The following is a 16,208-nucleotide window of genomic DNA, read 5'->3' as shown; positions in this document are numbered from 1 at the left end:
CATCACCCAGTATTTTGTGGACAACTGATTTTATGTCTTGAGTTTTGCATTTTATTTGTTTTTGGAACTAGAAGTGACCGGTCCACTCTCTTCTCAATACATTTGAAACGGATGAATAATAAAAGAATTGCTGTTAAGGGGAGAATAGCCATAGAGACCCAAACCATAGCAGGCTACAAACATGTTTAATTCTGATTTAAAGTTTGGAATTTTAACATGAAAGTCTGTGAGAACTAACTTGATTTTTAAGTCATCCTTTAAGAAGCCATTCAAGGAACTACAGATTCTTGTTCTTCCACACTGACACAGTCCCCGAGGTTACCTTATGAAATCCCTGCATTCTCCAAAGCCAAAATGACACTTGGTGTACAGGCTCATTTTCGGCTTCACACAGGCACACTTGTAGAAATAACCAAATAATTAAGCTTATGTCACATATCCCTCAGTGCTACAATGATTCAAAAACTTTAATCTGCACTTACTGAAAAACACAACTGAATTGTATTATGGGAAATGGAAATCCACGTGGATTAAAAATCTGAATATGTAGCTGCCTCTACTGCTTCAGCTTCCATCATTCTTATAATGATCTGTCTCCCACAAGCTGCCCACCTCCATGGAAGTTCAATATAAAGTCAGTGGAATTTTTTTTTTATTATGAACAGCTTACATGGCTCACTGTACCTCAATAAAAATGGCCAAAATGAGTCTTGAGACAGCTCTGTGACTGACTCCTCGCCTGTATCTGAATTCTGCTTCCTCATTGTGGACAAAACCAAAAGATTTTTATGGTTTTAAGTCTTTGGAGATGTCCTACATCACACTGTAAAGAAAGATGCAATCCTTTCACGTGAGTTCTTTATATTAGTGTTGAGACAAAAATCACTGTAGTGAAAGATAGATAACAAAGGAAGACCTGTTACTTCCAAGCAAACGTGCAGGTTTGAAAATAACAGAGTTAAAAATAAACAGGGAAACAAACATGTTTTTTGCAGTTACTCTGAGTAAAAATGAAATAAATTTGAGTGTGGCTGTTGTGGTAGCTACTGTGATTCAGTCCCATAAACACACACGCAAATATTAACTTTACTCACACCTACTTGTTCACACTCAGACCGCTGTGAATAAAACTCACACTTAAAAACTCAGACACAGTCACACAGACACACGTGTAACCGAAATCTGGTGATATATAGTTGCCAAGGCATTGACTTATTTATTTATATTCTCTCTAGATAGCTGATCATAAACCAAAAAATCCTAGAGAGAGGAGCGAGGTTGTAGAGAAGCAGCTTGATAAATGGTTCGGTGAAAAAAATGGACACCTGATAGGCCACTGTGACGGGAGAGACACGGATATTGGCCAGAAAATAATAACCCCTCCCTCAGCTGTGAGATAACACCTCAATCTGTCTCTTAAAGCAGGGGAGAAAAACAGAGCGATAATTCCATTAGGGGGCACAACCACTTCTTTTCAATATCTTTAGACAATAAGTGTGGCCTCGCATCCCCTTCTCTGAATGTCAATTGTATCTGTTGTTGCTGCTGCTCGGGCTGCCAGTCAATATGTAAACCTGGCAGAGATGGATCGGTCGCCAATAATCAGTTTCCTCTGGGATTTGCTGATTACCAATCCTAGAAAATTGAATACAGAGAGCAGACAGAGGTGCAAAAATGCATTTTCCATTGCTTTGAGCCTGGGATGGAGCAGAAAACAGATGCATGGGTCGGACGTTGCAAAAAGCTGCTCTGTGTCCTGCCTGAATGAAAGGAATGAGGAGCTTAATGGGCTTCCTATTGCTTCTCATTGAGGTGAATGCTGTTCAGTTGTCCCTCATTCTGTGCATATTAAGAGAACTGCTGCTGACATCAACTCTATTAAATACAAACCCCCTTCTTCCTGAACGGTGTGTGCTTTGAATATCCGATCCAATCAAGGCACCCTGTGCAATTTCGTCTTTGTGTTCAGAATTATTTATGTGAGCTGCACGAATAACCAAAGGTGATGGTTAGATTCTCACACACAATAAGCAAGCCTTCAGCATCCTTTCAGACGGGATAAATGTAGAATGAATTCAGTGTGCATTGGTTAGGATGCTCTACTGCACATATACACCGCGGCAACGTCTCCGGAGAGCAGCAGCTTGTCACGTCTCGGGTGTTAGAAGATCTTTGTTGCTGTTCTGTCTGTGAGAAACTTGTGCATGAGGGAATCTGGATCGTCCTCAGTGAAAGCTGTTGTTTTATGTGAACACCCTGCTCGTGCATTTCCTTCTCCTTGCCAGCAGAAGTCACCATTGCTCTGCCTAAAAGAAAAGGAGTTTTGCCCTTCAAAAGCAGCTCCTGTTCAAAGTAGAGTTGGCCTGATGAACTCTCTACCAGATGGGAAAGCACAGTGTTCTCATCAGCAGGCATTTCTGAATAACCTTCAAAAATCAGAGCCATTATTTTACCCATTCAGAATTCCATTAAAAAATAATAAAGATGACATTACAGACGTACATGCAGGAAACTGAAGGACATACATACAGGACATAGATGAAACCAGAACTTTTTTTTAAAGTATACAGTCCCGATCAAAAATTTAAGACCACTTGAAAAATGACAAAAAATAATTTTGCATGGTTGGATCTTAACAAGGTTCCAAGTAGAGCTTCAACATGCAACAAGAAGGAATGGGAGTGAGACAAAACATTTCTTGAGCATGCAGTTTATTGAAAACAATGCTTAAGCTGAAACAGGCTTGCCATTTTTCATGTGGGCTTAAACCTTTGTTCAGGACTGAAATTTACAGTGATTACCCTTTATTTAAAGTGTGGTTGCCATGATTTTCGATCTTTTCACCTCAGTTAGAAGCAAGATTGGCAGTGTTTTAATCTAGATTTAATGTGGATGGCTGTCTCAGTATATTTGAAAATGGAAAAACACCTCTGTGAAGCCTGAAGTCCCCAAAATGGTGAAAATCAATGAAACAATTGTCAGTCCAAAACTGACAAAACAATTGAATTCATTTATTTATGACTTCCTTACACGGAAAGTACTATCCATGTGACCATTGTTGAGGTCACACATAATTATGGAAAACATCCGTGCATACAATAAGAATGCTGACTTAAAGTAGAAAAATAATCAAAAAGTTAATTAAAAATTGATTTGAGGGTCACACTTTAACCAGCAGTACAATAAAAATCTTCTGATAGTTCTGTGCAGACTCAGAACTTAACCATGAATTGATGCTACAAACAGATAATCTGTGACCGTGTGAGTTGAAGACAATGTCACAGACGTACTGTTAGATTTTCACAAATCAATAGTTTTATTTAAAGTTTGGTGTGCAACTCTTCTGCTTTCAGCTGCTGCTGTGGCTCCTGGTTACAGGAATTTAGGAAAGACTCCAGGAAAGACTTCAAAGAGCTGTAAGCAAGAAACACAAACGTGTTTGTTATATTTTATCAAAAAAAATGAGCTCTTTGAGAACCACTAACAGACTGATCTGTTAGAAGCTAAGCATTATGCTGAAAATATATCTTATGTGCAGAAAAATTCTTCTTTCTTTTAAAATAAACGTATTTTTGGCACAAGATTCATTTAGACAGCGTGAGAGCAAAAAACTGAAGGTGATAGCACATGTCTAATGCCAGAACAGAAGCTGGCTACGCTGGTGAAACAGATCCCAAAATGTCACATTCTGGTCTTAACCTGTAAAGCCCGAACCATGAAATAATTGTTTTAATTTGTATCATTTGTATCATTACATATTACAGGGTAAATTCTATTTTATCTAAAAGTTTACTGTTGGTTTGTGTCTCTGTAGAAAGAATTGGCTTTAGAAAGATTTTTAGTGCCTTCTTACCAAATAAGCTTTAAATTCTATAGCAGCAGTGACTCACTGAAATGATCCTTCTGAGGATGTCTGAATGTAGGGCAATGTCAGGTCTTTTTTTTAATCTGCAAGAGGAAAGTGGAAGAAGAGGAAATGATGCCAAAATCAGAGATAGGAAAGCTAAGGGGGGCGCATGCTATAGACAGCAGGAGACGGTGAAACCAGAACAAGAAAATGTCACACTGCACATAGAAAGATAATAGCAAACTGCTCATGCAGTCATGGGATCACCCTGTGCACTATGGGGTCACAGCCGATGCTTTTTTCATTGCTTTCAGGCCTTGCTGGGGTCTGACATATACACACATACAGGCGTTTTTGCTGGTGTAAGCTCACACTGTCAGCATGGAGGATTTACTGTGAGCAGGCCTGGCTAACGAGAGGTCACGCAGAGACCTCTCCTCCTGGGTTCATCATTACTACCGCCAGCCGCTGTCGAAAAATCGATTTTCAATTCTTTGACAGTGCGAGATTGAGGACTTTGCTTAATGCTTTTATGCAGTGTAACACTCAGCAAGTGATCCCATTTGGTATGACCGAAAATGCTTGGAGTCACCGTGTAGGGTGGTGTGATCAATGAACATAGCTATATGCGCCACTCTGGTGATTAAAGTGCAAGCATCATTGCTTAGATCTTCACATGACCCCTCAGACTGCATCGCAAAGACAAGATGAAGATGATCCATCTTCATTTACAGCCCCTCATATCTGACTGGGCTGTTGTCTGTTTATTCAATTGATCTGTTCATAATGTTATGAATTTATATAAGGCAGAGCGCCTATCTGCATTCCCCGCGCTGAGATCTGCCTCTCATCTTTCACATATCAGTATAATCAGCAAGAACAACGCTGATATTCAGAGCCTTGACAGTAAAACAGCAGGGACTCCTTGGCATACTAAATCACACACAATATGAATACAAAACAATGCTCCGAGCCTCTTGTGATGCATGGATGTGCATAATTATACAACGCAGGATTTTTCTCTCAAGGCACTCCTTTGTTTGGAAATTGTCCTTCCTTCTGACATAGATGTTTTATCTTTCAGAGGGCTTTAGTAAGTTGCCCCCAATATATTCTGTAAGCAATGGAGAAATGTGTATGATTTATTTCAAAGTGGCAGTGGAATGAACATAAGGTTGGTAATATTGTATGCTATATATTTTTTTATTGTCATCAAATCCAATAGATGAAAACCAACTAATAATACTGTTTGTGTACCAAGTCTACATATAATATGTGTTTTTGCTCTGGGCCATAGAGCTCCATTGTCTCACATTAAAACTAATCAGAGAGCTCCAGTCTACACAGGGATATATGTTCCTCCATTACCACGAGCACACAGTGGTGTCTATTTTCACTCGGCTCCACAAACACCATCCTGCAGCACTACGTATGTAAATTTGTAACAATACACCAAATCGGAGTTATTCCTCCATTAAAAATAGTCCCCAGACAAAATGCACGATTGCGTTCTGTTTTTTAAAACCTACAGGTTGCAGGTATTTAATAAGCTCAGAGGAAAGACTCCTGCAAACAGCTGTAAGGACCAAACCCAAATGTAGCTCCTGGTAATGTTTTGTCAGTGCAAATGTCTCATGGCACTGTTGCTTGATAAGTATTCAGTATGTTGGTTGTAACTCCTGTATAACCGGGAAGCTGGCACTGTACTCTAATACAGCCAGGGGCTTCACATCATTCCCCTGATCTGGGCCAGCTTTTAAAAGTTGATAAATAACTCAGCACGCAAGGAAGAAGGAGACTGTGAAGTGGTAATCTTGGATTTTGGATGATGTTTACTTTCCTAAAAATTTTATGTAGTAATGTAATTAGAAAGTAAAATCTAACACTTTAATACACATTGGGGATACACTTACTATTGAGCGACCAGCACAGGCTGCAGGTTTAAGGCAATGTGGCATGGGCTCCCATCTTTTTCATCCATTCTTTGTAATGACCACAAGGGGGCGACTCATTGGCAACTCTGGTTGTGTAGAAACCTATGAGAAGCAGTTTCCTGATGAGTTCATGGTATCACCTGATAGAGTGAACTCTTTCTGAACACAGTAGAAAATTCATTTTGTAAATTATGATCCTTGTTAGAGTCAGAAAGCAGGATAAAGTATTGGAAGCTTTTGATTGTGAGTGACTTGTGGTTGACAAGGCATCCGTAATATTAACTGTCCGAGCTGGTGTGATTAAAGCTTCCAGGCATGCATTACAATGAAATTAATTTTTAGGTGAAAATGCAATCTGAAATTTTATAGATTATACTTTGTCTGTTTGTCTCAATCATCCAGATTAACAAAGAGCTGGGCTTCCTTTTGAATTTGAATTTATTTATTTAAAAGGGACAGTGCAGTTTAACATAGTTCAAGTGCAAGACATGAGACTGATGTACCGCACATAGGTTTATAGCTACTGCTAATTTTCAACAATTGTCCCTTGTTGGGCTTACAAAGCTTTTCAAGCTCTCAAGACTGCAACAAGATTTTATCCAGCAAACACATATTCATCACAATTTGGACATCTTATACCTCTAAAGGGGAAATATATTACCAGTTTTAATACTAGTGTGAAATGATGGTAGAAGGAAAACAGATAACCAAAAAGACTAATAATAGTGGATAAAGACGCTGTAGGACCTCAAAATGCATTGAATTAAAAAACATTTGTGCATCTGTACACATTATATTATATATTATACTGTGGCCTACAACACAAAAGACAGTCTAAAGTTTGTTTGGCACATAGTCAGAAATGTCCTGCGGTCTGCAGCAGGGGTAAACTGTATATAAAAGAGGCATTCAAATGCTGTACATCAGAATGACCAGTCAGTGTAGGGGCTGAGCCCTATTGATTTATTCATCAAAGAGAAATTTTACTGATGTTTGGAGCTTGGCAGGTGTTTGGATCAGACAACAGTGCCAAAGTTTAGCGCTGAATCAGAATGATGATAGGCGGCCAGTGGGATTTTCATTTGCGTGTGTGTGTGGAGGACAGAAGAGAGACTTGAGGTCAATTCATAGCGCCTGCAGGGAGAACTGATCCACTGGAGCAGCTCATTTCATGCTGGTGATGGAGAGAATACATATGTATGGACAAGAGTGTCTTGAAAAAGGTGTCTTTGATTGTGTGTGTGTTTGCATGCGTGTGTGTGTGCTTTATGTATGAAAGTAATGCAACAGCTGTGTTCGAGGCACTTTTAATGGCAAGGCCACAGAGCCATCTGGTGGATTATGATGTCAAGCCTTGGATGCAGCTCGTCTTGTGAAACGAGGCGGCCAGGCAGAGCCACTGCTCACTTTGCTAAATTTAGACTTTGACATTTGGGAAGATTTGCTTTATAAATTAAAAATCCATACCACTGTCATGGTGAGAGCATAAAGCTACAGCCAGAAATGTGTTTATTTGCTGTCCTGACAACTATTTCTTTAGTAGTCAGTAAAAGAGAAGAAGAAATCCAAACTGCTTCAAATATTCATTAGTGGAGGAGTGTGTGTGTTTTTCAGAGCAGAGTGTTTTCTCTTTTATATATCCCTCCAAAAGGAATACACATTGTGGGGCACATGCTATATAGCCTACACATTTACTGTATACTCATATGGTTGCTTCTCGCTCGCTAAAGTTCATCTGTTTGAAATTCTCAGCTTGTATTGCAGTAACTATCAAAGTATGGCTGTGGAGGAATTAATTACACCACAAACGGTTACCCACACACGGCAGGGGGAACCAATCAGAATTGATTTGAGCAATCCGTTAAGCATCTCTATCTGACCTGTGCAGAACACTGCCTCATCTGATATGGACATTGTTATGCACTCCATTGATTGCTTGGTCAAAGGAACAGATAATTAAAATCTTTGTTTGTGTGTGAGTGTGTGTGTGCACGCACGCAGGGCAGCCTTCCAGATAATCTATAACTTTTTCTCTGCTTGTTTGAAGTATCCCAACAAAGAAAATATTCCATAAAAGTTTTGAAAGGTGTGAAGAATTGCTTTGAACTATCTCCACCGGCTTCCAGTAATGTATTTCTTATTGCAGCTGCGGTGCCTGTAATGCACCGTGGCATCGTGTTGTTATTAGATGCATATTGCAGCTTTTAGGGATAATTCCAATTTTCCATGAGATAGGAAGAGGCCGCTTCTTTGGCTTGAGAAAACACCAAGCCCAGCCTGAATAAATGCACCATTTGGCAATGCAGATACCATTATGTAAACGCTGCAGCTCATTTAAATCAGAATTTAAATCATAGTCACAACTTTTTACTTATAGCTTTCATCATTAAAGATGGTGCTGGCAAAAAATAAGCGTCCTGTTTGTAAAAACATAACATTTGTTCCTGTTTCTTTAGTTGAAGTTTTGAAAAAATGTCCTCGAAAAAACTGAGCTGACTGGAAAAAAATCGAGCAAAGAAAACTGACAACAGCTACATTTTTAAGCATGACAATGATCCCAAACAAATAATGAAATTACAGTAAAAGTGGTGCAGTAAAACTGGACATAAAAACACACAATGGAACACTATCAGTCATGGATTGGCCTCCCCAGAGCCTGGACCTTAAGCCAGAATGGAATAAAAGGCAGCCAACATCCAAAGAGCTTTGAATGCCCTTCAGGAAGCTTGGAGAACTATTCCTCAAGACTACTGAAAGAAATTAAAACACATCTAGGGACTTGTAATTTCTAATAAATGTGTATTAAAAGATGTAATAAAGGTGGCCATTAAATGTTGACTTTAAAACGTATTGGAAGTGTAGAAACTCCATTTCCCCCATATACTTTCTGTCATGGTCCTGGATCTTTGGCCTAGGATTTTCAACATTCATGCAAATCAAGACAGTTTTAATAAAGGACTGGAGCCAATTTGTCATTTCCTAGTAAAATATAAGAGACAGAGGAATGGCCCAGGACTTTTGCACATTACTTGAATTCACATTTCTGTTGATGTTTTTTTTTTTAAATATATATTCTTTGTAGATTACCCTTCGATTGACTTTTTGTAATAATACTACTGTCTCACTCTAAATGTGCTGAATTAGGCTGCAATACTTGTGTCTTTTAGACCTCACCTCCATCACCTACTCTGTTATCCCTAATGCTAATGCTTATGGTTACATGGTGCCTACATCCCTCTTTTATATACAATCTGTGCTCTAAGCCTCGCGATATTTAATTTTGGATGTATTTGGATGTTATGTTTGTCTCTCAATGAGCATTCTGTTATAAGCAGGAACTCACCAGCTATCATGAGGAAAAGGCACGAAACAGAAAACCAGCAGAGCAGATACTCGGAAAAATAAAATTACATCTTAAACCCCTCAAAGTAAGTCTCATGTGATGCTTGATGATAAAAAATTGCCTCCCTTTGCCAAACAACATTTTAGCCTCCAGTGCACTAAAGCAGCAGTTAGACTAAAACGCCTAACTGCTGAGAACCTTTTGAAACCAGCTCTCTCTTCATTTAATCTTCTTGCTCCCTAACCTGATTCCCCTTCATCTTCTTTGCCGACTGTGGCCTTGGGAATCTAATTCATGAGAGGTTGATGACAGAATGGGGCCTGCGGTCCCGTTAAAAGGCTCCTGTGCTTTTGCCACTGCAGTGAGATTACTGTGTTGTTAGAGCTGGACATCAAAGGATGAGTGTAACAGGGTATTTATGAGAGTGGTGTTACTGAAGTTGAGATGAGCTTGACGGAAAGTTATTTGAACTCAGACTATATTCTGTGACTACTAATATTGATACTTCTGGAAATGTAACTTAACAACCACTGAAATAGAATTTGGCTATCTCAGATTGTGTGCTGATTACCAATGTCTCAGATACTCACCCTATTCGTGCACCATATCCTTTATGGTAATGCTTTTTGAGTTTAACACTTTTCATATTGTAAAATGTTAAAGGGAACAACTCCTTCAAACTAAAAATAATGTTGCTACGCAGACACATTTTCCCAAAGGGAAAAAAATCTTCACAGTGTATTCTGTGGATATTAATGGGGAAAACAATGTTTATATACAGGAGTGTAAAAAAGTGCTTTGTGTTTTTAGGGAGACAGCGATCCTTTGGGAAAATAAGGGAGCAGCCAAAAGTACCTATGATCCCAAATTTAAAAACATGTAAGGAATGTGTTGTAGTTTGAGTGAACTGATTCTTAAAATGCATTATTAAAATGATTCCCATGGGGCAAAACAGCACAATCTTTTTGTTGTACCTTGCTAGCCTGGTAAATGTCCACATTTCTGAAATTCTGTGTGCCTAGTTTGTATCATTTTTGGATACTGAAAGCTTCTGCGTGCATAATTTGTATTTCGCTTGTTTTTAAAAACATGTATTTGGTGTTTTCTGCAGAAGATGATGTATCGCAGATTTTGAAGCCCTTCTGTGTCACGTTTCCAATGCTAATCCAGTTTGAAGCTATAAAAATTAAGTATTTTATTATGCTTGGCAAAAAATCCACAAAGTCAGGCTTCACCAAAATGTGGTAGGTGGTAGGGTCAATACCCTTTCATGTATCTAACCCAAAACTCTCAAATCTTTGAATCACTTTATCATGTCTGTGACTGTTATGAATCTGTAAGCTGCCTTGCAATCCACCTTCAGCCCATTCCCTCTGCATTGATGCCTCCTCTGCTCTGGACAAGGGGTCCTGGTGTTGCTCTCCATGCATGTGAAGGCAGGGAGGTCCCACAACAGAAACATCTTGCCAAAGATAAACTACAGCAGATAAAAGTGATAACCTTCTTTTGATTATAATGGCCCAGGCTCAAATGTGATAGGCTCATGTGTAACTTCTGGCTCACTTTCAAAGTAAATATGATATTAGGCTAAGTAGGTGATGTCTTATTTAAACTTCAGGCAAAGAAGAAGAGGCCGGTGTGCTTTTGGGAATTTTTTAATGAAGTTTAAGTTTATCATGCACAAACTTATTATTCAAAATTGCCCACTGGAGCAACAGTAAAAGGCCTTTCCTCTATTTTATCTCTTCCCTGCATAAATACATTAAATGCCAGACAGAAAATGCCAGCTCACTTTCACATCATGATTTTCATGGCTCTAGCAGAACAGAGCAGGAAAAACCTCAGTACCATCAATGCACTGTGCTGCTGTTGCTTTGGTCAATTTATGGTTCATATTTTGTTGCTATTGACCGGCCTTCAGAGAAGAGCTTCTGGGTTGCCCACAAAAGTGATTTCCCTCCTGCAGCATGAGCACCCCTTGCCCAGGCATGAAATTGACCTTGGCCTGCAGGCTCGGTGCTGAGATAAGCCCAAACAGGCGCGATAAAAACCCGATTCCCTAGGCATCCATGAACAGAGCAGTGAGAGAGCAACCTTGGGGCCATGACGTCAGAGAGGTTTTATTACCCCCTTGCTATTGGCTGGAAGAGACATGCAGATAGTCTGCACATAGCACACCTGCCACCTGCCTGCTTGTACTCTTGTGTGGCTTATTAAAATTCATGAGCTGTGTTGGTTTGAATGCCAAGGTTTATGGTAGTGTTCTCCCTCTGCATAGGTCCTGGGGGATGAACACTGGGAGAGATTAGAGAAGGACGGTGGAGAGAGATATGGGATCAAGAGGGGAAGGGAGTGAGAGGAAGAGATATAGAGGATGGAAGGAGATAAGGGAAGAAAAGAGGAAAGGGAAGTTCAAGATAGTGGACAGAAGTAGAAGACTCTGCAATATTGCCAGACTGACTTGGGAGGGTTTACACGTGGATTAACTTCAGTGTGTTTCAAATGTATCTGCACATGGCAAGTAGTGTTTAGAGTTTGGAAACTATTGAGGTCATGATTTAAAATGACTCATGAAAAGCGAATTTTAAAAAATAACATAATTTCATTCATGACAGGGGAAAGAGAGGTGTGTGTTATATTCATTCATATGAAGTTAAAATCTCATTTGTTTTAATGAGGCTTTTTGTTTAAACATATAATGCAGACAAGGTGGCAACCCTGAAGTTGTGCTGCAGCACCAGCATGCCAGCATTTTATCAGGAATCTGTGATCTTTATAATTATTACCTTCATCAGAGGGATTATTAGCCTTTTGGATTCATTCAGCCTTTTTAATTTGTGCTGGTAACGTACTAGCCACGGCTAATAAGCTGATGATGATTAGAACAGATATTAGAAAAGTATTAGTTAAAAACTTGGTAGACATGTGACACAGAGTATGACCAAAGTTATTATATTTCATCCAGATTTGGACATGAATGTGTGAGCCAAATGGCAGCAAATCACATATTTGCAGAGACATGCAAGTCAAAATTAAAATGTAATTCTGCTTGTGGCACTTAAGGAAAAGGTAAAGGGTTAACAACAACAACAAAAGCCCTCTTATTGACCATCAATGTCAGAACAACACTTTATGCTAAAGTCTCTGGAAGATATTTAGATATTTCACTACATCATCAAAAAATGAATCCTCACGAGCTGTCGTCTTAGCATCCATCCATCCATCCATCCATGTATTCTCTCCTTTTTGTAGCCTGACTGAATGCAGTTTTCTTTTGCAGTTTCTTTTATCCGTTTATTTATTCATTTCTATTAGTGTTATTTCTGTTATATGTGTAATGTGGGAATGTCTCAGCTGACAGGCAGGAGGAAAGCTACACTGTAACGACCGTTGATTAAAATCAACCAGAAGACCAGGAGATGGTGCTAAAGAATAATTTAGGGTCTCATCACTATTAGTGGTAAGTATAGTGAGAATCGTAATAATAATAATTTAATAATTTCATCCTTTGGATCTCATAAACACCACAAGCTTTTAACATTGTGCTTAAATTATTAATACCAGGCATTCTAATTATATTAGAGGCATGATTGTTGGAGTTAACCAAAGTCGGTCAGTTTGAATGTTTAGTGTTATATTCTGAGAATCCTGCGATGTGAGCAATACCTGAAATACATTTTTGTCAGCGTCAAGGCGAGCGATCAAAATCAAGATAAGCATGCTGGATACTGCTAACTGGAATATAACCTCATAGTAAATACATTAGAAGGTTACCGGGACTGTCCACAAGTGGCCAGCTGTAAGCTTCGGGTGACACGTGGTGAGTGAGCTGTTTCCAGTGTGGGCGCAGCTTAAAGCACTCAGGCATTCAGCATGGGCTGCAGTTATTTAGGAATTTATTACAATTCATTGTCTATATTAATTTGAACCCAGTGAGACATGAAAAATAGTACTGAAAAAAAAAAAAAAACAGACACCCCTAATAGTTTGACTTTTCCCCAATATAAAATTTTAAAAAACTTTCTACCACTGTCATTATTGCCAAACTCCCATAGATTACAAAGGAGAAATCACTGAATGCCCCGTGTCTCTCTCTTATAATGTCTCGGACTTTGCACACTATAGATCCATTCACCACACTGACTGCCACATGTTATTCTTTGCTTTGTTACATGAACACACTTTCCTGTATTAGCCCTGAAGATTGTTGGCATTGTTGGTCATTCAGTGTACTAGTACTTCTTAGGAATACTGTGTTGACGTGCACTGTACTCTGACCATGGCAAACATTGTTGAGACAAAAGATGGGTTATAGAGAGAGCCAGAGAAGTTGAGGTGGCAGGAGAAAAAAAACAACAAGTGGAAGAAACTAAATGAATTACATGTGGCCCAGAAGAATGAATCTGAAGAGGTCTGAACTACAGCAAGCTCAGGCAAGCTTCTACAAAAGTCACAAAACATAACAGGCTTTCAGAGAATAAAATATTTGCGTGGTAGAAAGAAAGAAAGCCTGACCAGTGCAGGCTGCTGACAGTTAGAAACCTGGCAACCAAGAAGTGTACTGTGATGGATGGGGGGAAAGTGCAGGTGAGTGAGTGAAGGGGAAGTGAGGTGTGCAAATAAGGAGAGAGGGATGCAGTGACTGAATGAGTGGGAGACTGACAGACTGAGAAAGTGAGGCACTGACTGAATAAGGGAATGGGACACGGCTGACTGACAGATAGAGAGAGAAGGCGAATGAGGGAGAGATTGGGTGACAGTCTTACTTAGTGAGACTTTGGATGGAATAAGAATCACAGAAATGTGATGGAAGAAGAGATGTGCTGTGTTTGGGCACAAGGGGGCATTGTTGCATTGAACACTGAATCTTACTCTGCCCTACAAAAGTTTATGATGATGGTCTGATAGTATTACAGCCAAGGATGTTGATGGATATCTTTACACAAAGTTCATCCCTAAGATTGCCCAATGGACTGACATGTAAACATTCAATAAACCTTATTTAGTACACCACTACAATCATCCATCATGCATCCATCTATATGAATATAAAGTACTGTTTGTTGGTGTTACATTCAAGCACATTGATAAAGGGTGTGAGGTGTTTCTCCAGGCTCAAGAAAAACAAACAAGCTACCGCTAAATCTATTCAAGCTTCCGGTACATATATATACACAGCGTGGTATATAAAAACATAGTAAAACTTCTTAAAAACAAATTTTCAGAGTTCTGTGCTACATAAATTTTTAACTATGTGATCACAGAAATGGTAGTCCGTCTTTCAAAAGCTCCACTGTTGATTTCTTGTTCCAGACTCCTTTAGGTTTATATTTGAGGTCATAAGTAATGAATCTCAACCACTCTTGGGTCCATTGGTGTATCATCACACCAAATGTCAGGGTTTGTGAGTCTCTTGTGAGTTTTTCTGAATTACGGCTTCCTGCTGTGTGGGGTTTGTTGGTATTCATTGTTCTTCTTGAACTTAGTCTTCATTCATGTTTGAGCTTTATTCTTGTTACTTTTGGATTTCAGTTAGTATTTGAATTTTAGACTTGGTTCCTTGTGTTTTGTTATAATAACCTCCTCTGTGCCCTTTGTGTGATGTTCAGTCTGTTCTTTGAGTTTTGCATTCGTGTTCATTGCTTGGTGTTTTATTTGGTTCTTAAGCGCTTGCTTCCATTATTCTCTGAGTGCTTTTGGTTCCTGTTCCATTAACTAGTTTTCTGGAACATAAAAGCTGGTGTTTAGCACCCTCGGTGTCTTCTTTCATTCTTTCTGTTCCTCTCAAGTTCATTTTCTAGCAAAGAGTCTTAGTCACGTTCTCATGTATGTTGGTTCTCATTCTAGAGTCAAGTTTAAGTTTTTCATTCTTCCTCTTTTGTTTTTTCAAGGCTGTATCACGGTTTGTTTTTCTGACTATTCTACAGTAACCTTGGCTCTTAGTAGTAGTTCTGAGTATTTGGTTTACATTACTTTTTGTTTGACTCAGTTTACGTCTTTGTGTTTTTTCTGGTGATTTGGTTCATGTTTGCTATTTGCTGTTGTTATTGTGTTCCCTCTGTGTTTATGCCTCTTTGTGTTTCATTGTTCTGTTCTTTGTGTCATATGGACGCATCCAGGTTAGTATAGTCTTCTTTGGTTATTTTTCCATTTTATTTTGAAGGTCAGTTTCTGTGGTATTGTGTATTTGTTTTACTTCCTGCCTGTCCTTCCCTGATTGTTTCCAGCTGCTGTTAATTAGTTTCACCTCTGTCTCATCCATCACCTGTTTGACATCTTCCAATCAGTTCTTTGCACATTTGTATTGTATGCTTGCCCTCTTGTGCAGCCCCCTGGGTTATTTGAATTTTGGATCTTCTGTTATTGTTGAAAAGCTCACCTTTTGTTATGGAAATGCACAACAGATTTGTTCCTGTATTTTGGTTTATGACTAAAAAGACTAAATCCTAATAAACAAAAGCCTCACCTATATACACAAGTGCTTTTCAGGAATACCATTCTAAAACTGGACAGAGCTTTCCTTATCTCTCCAAACAGTCTAACATTCCACTTGATATTTTGATTCTGGTTCAGGTGGGCATGGGTACATCATTTATGCTGATTTGGCAGCTCTACAGCGATGCTGCCAGTCAATCTCCTGTTCTTACATGTAGACTGTGTCATTCAACCATGACTGTTGGTACGGAGATGTACCGAAGTGCTGTTTCCTATGCAGGTGGAGTCCATGAATTTGTGTTGTTGAAAGCAAATTCTGACCTTTCACCTGCAGCCTCAGCAGAAAGAGAGTTAGAAAAATAAGAATTTCTGTCAGTAAGCAGCATGGTTAATTGTTGCTTAATTGGAGGCTAATGAGAGGTCATAGACATTGGAAGGAATAGCAAGGAATTAATGCAAAATTTGACTTTTTCAGTAGTTTTTCACAGCCCTGAAAATCTTGGTCATAGGTGTCTGAGGGTCTTTAATATGGGAATAAAATTACTGTTGGCTTCACAAGTAAAAGCAGGACAGAGGGGCACCGCTGCGGCAACGGTTACAGCTTTTTTGTTTTTAAAGTATTCACTGGTAAATATGGACAAAACTGGAG

The 16,208-nt window shown here is 39.1% G+C and overlaps 1 protein-coding gene across 1 annotated transcript in view; it reads left to right on the top strand.

Annotated features, from left to right (window-relative positions):
* The window catches only part of dpp10 (dipeptidyl peptidase like 10), a 253,536-nt gene that overhangs the window by 28,657 nt on the left and 208,671 nt on the right, over positions 1 to 16,208 (top strand). The window lies entirely within an intron of this gene.

Source organism: Oreochromis niloticus, linkage group LG16 (assembly GCF_001858045.2).
Source record: "Oreochromis niloticus isolate F11D_XX linkage group LG16, O_niloticus_UMD_NMBU, whole genome shotgun sequence".
Classification (NCBI taxonomy): Eukaryota; Metazoa; Chordata; class Actinopteri; order Cichliformes; family Cichlidae; genus Oreochromis; species Oreochromis niloticus.
The sequence above is the reverse complement of the archived record's forward strand: the minus strand, read 5'-3'. Positions and strand labels throughout refer to the sequence as shown.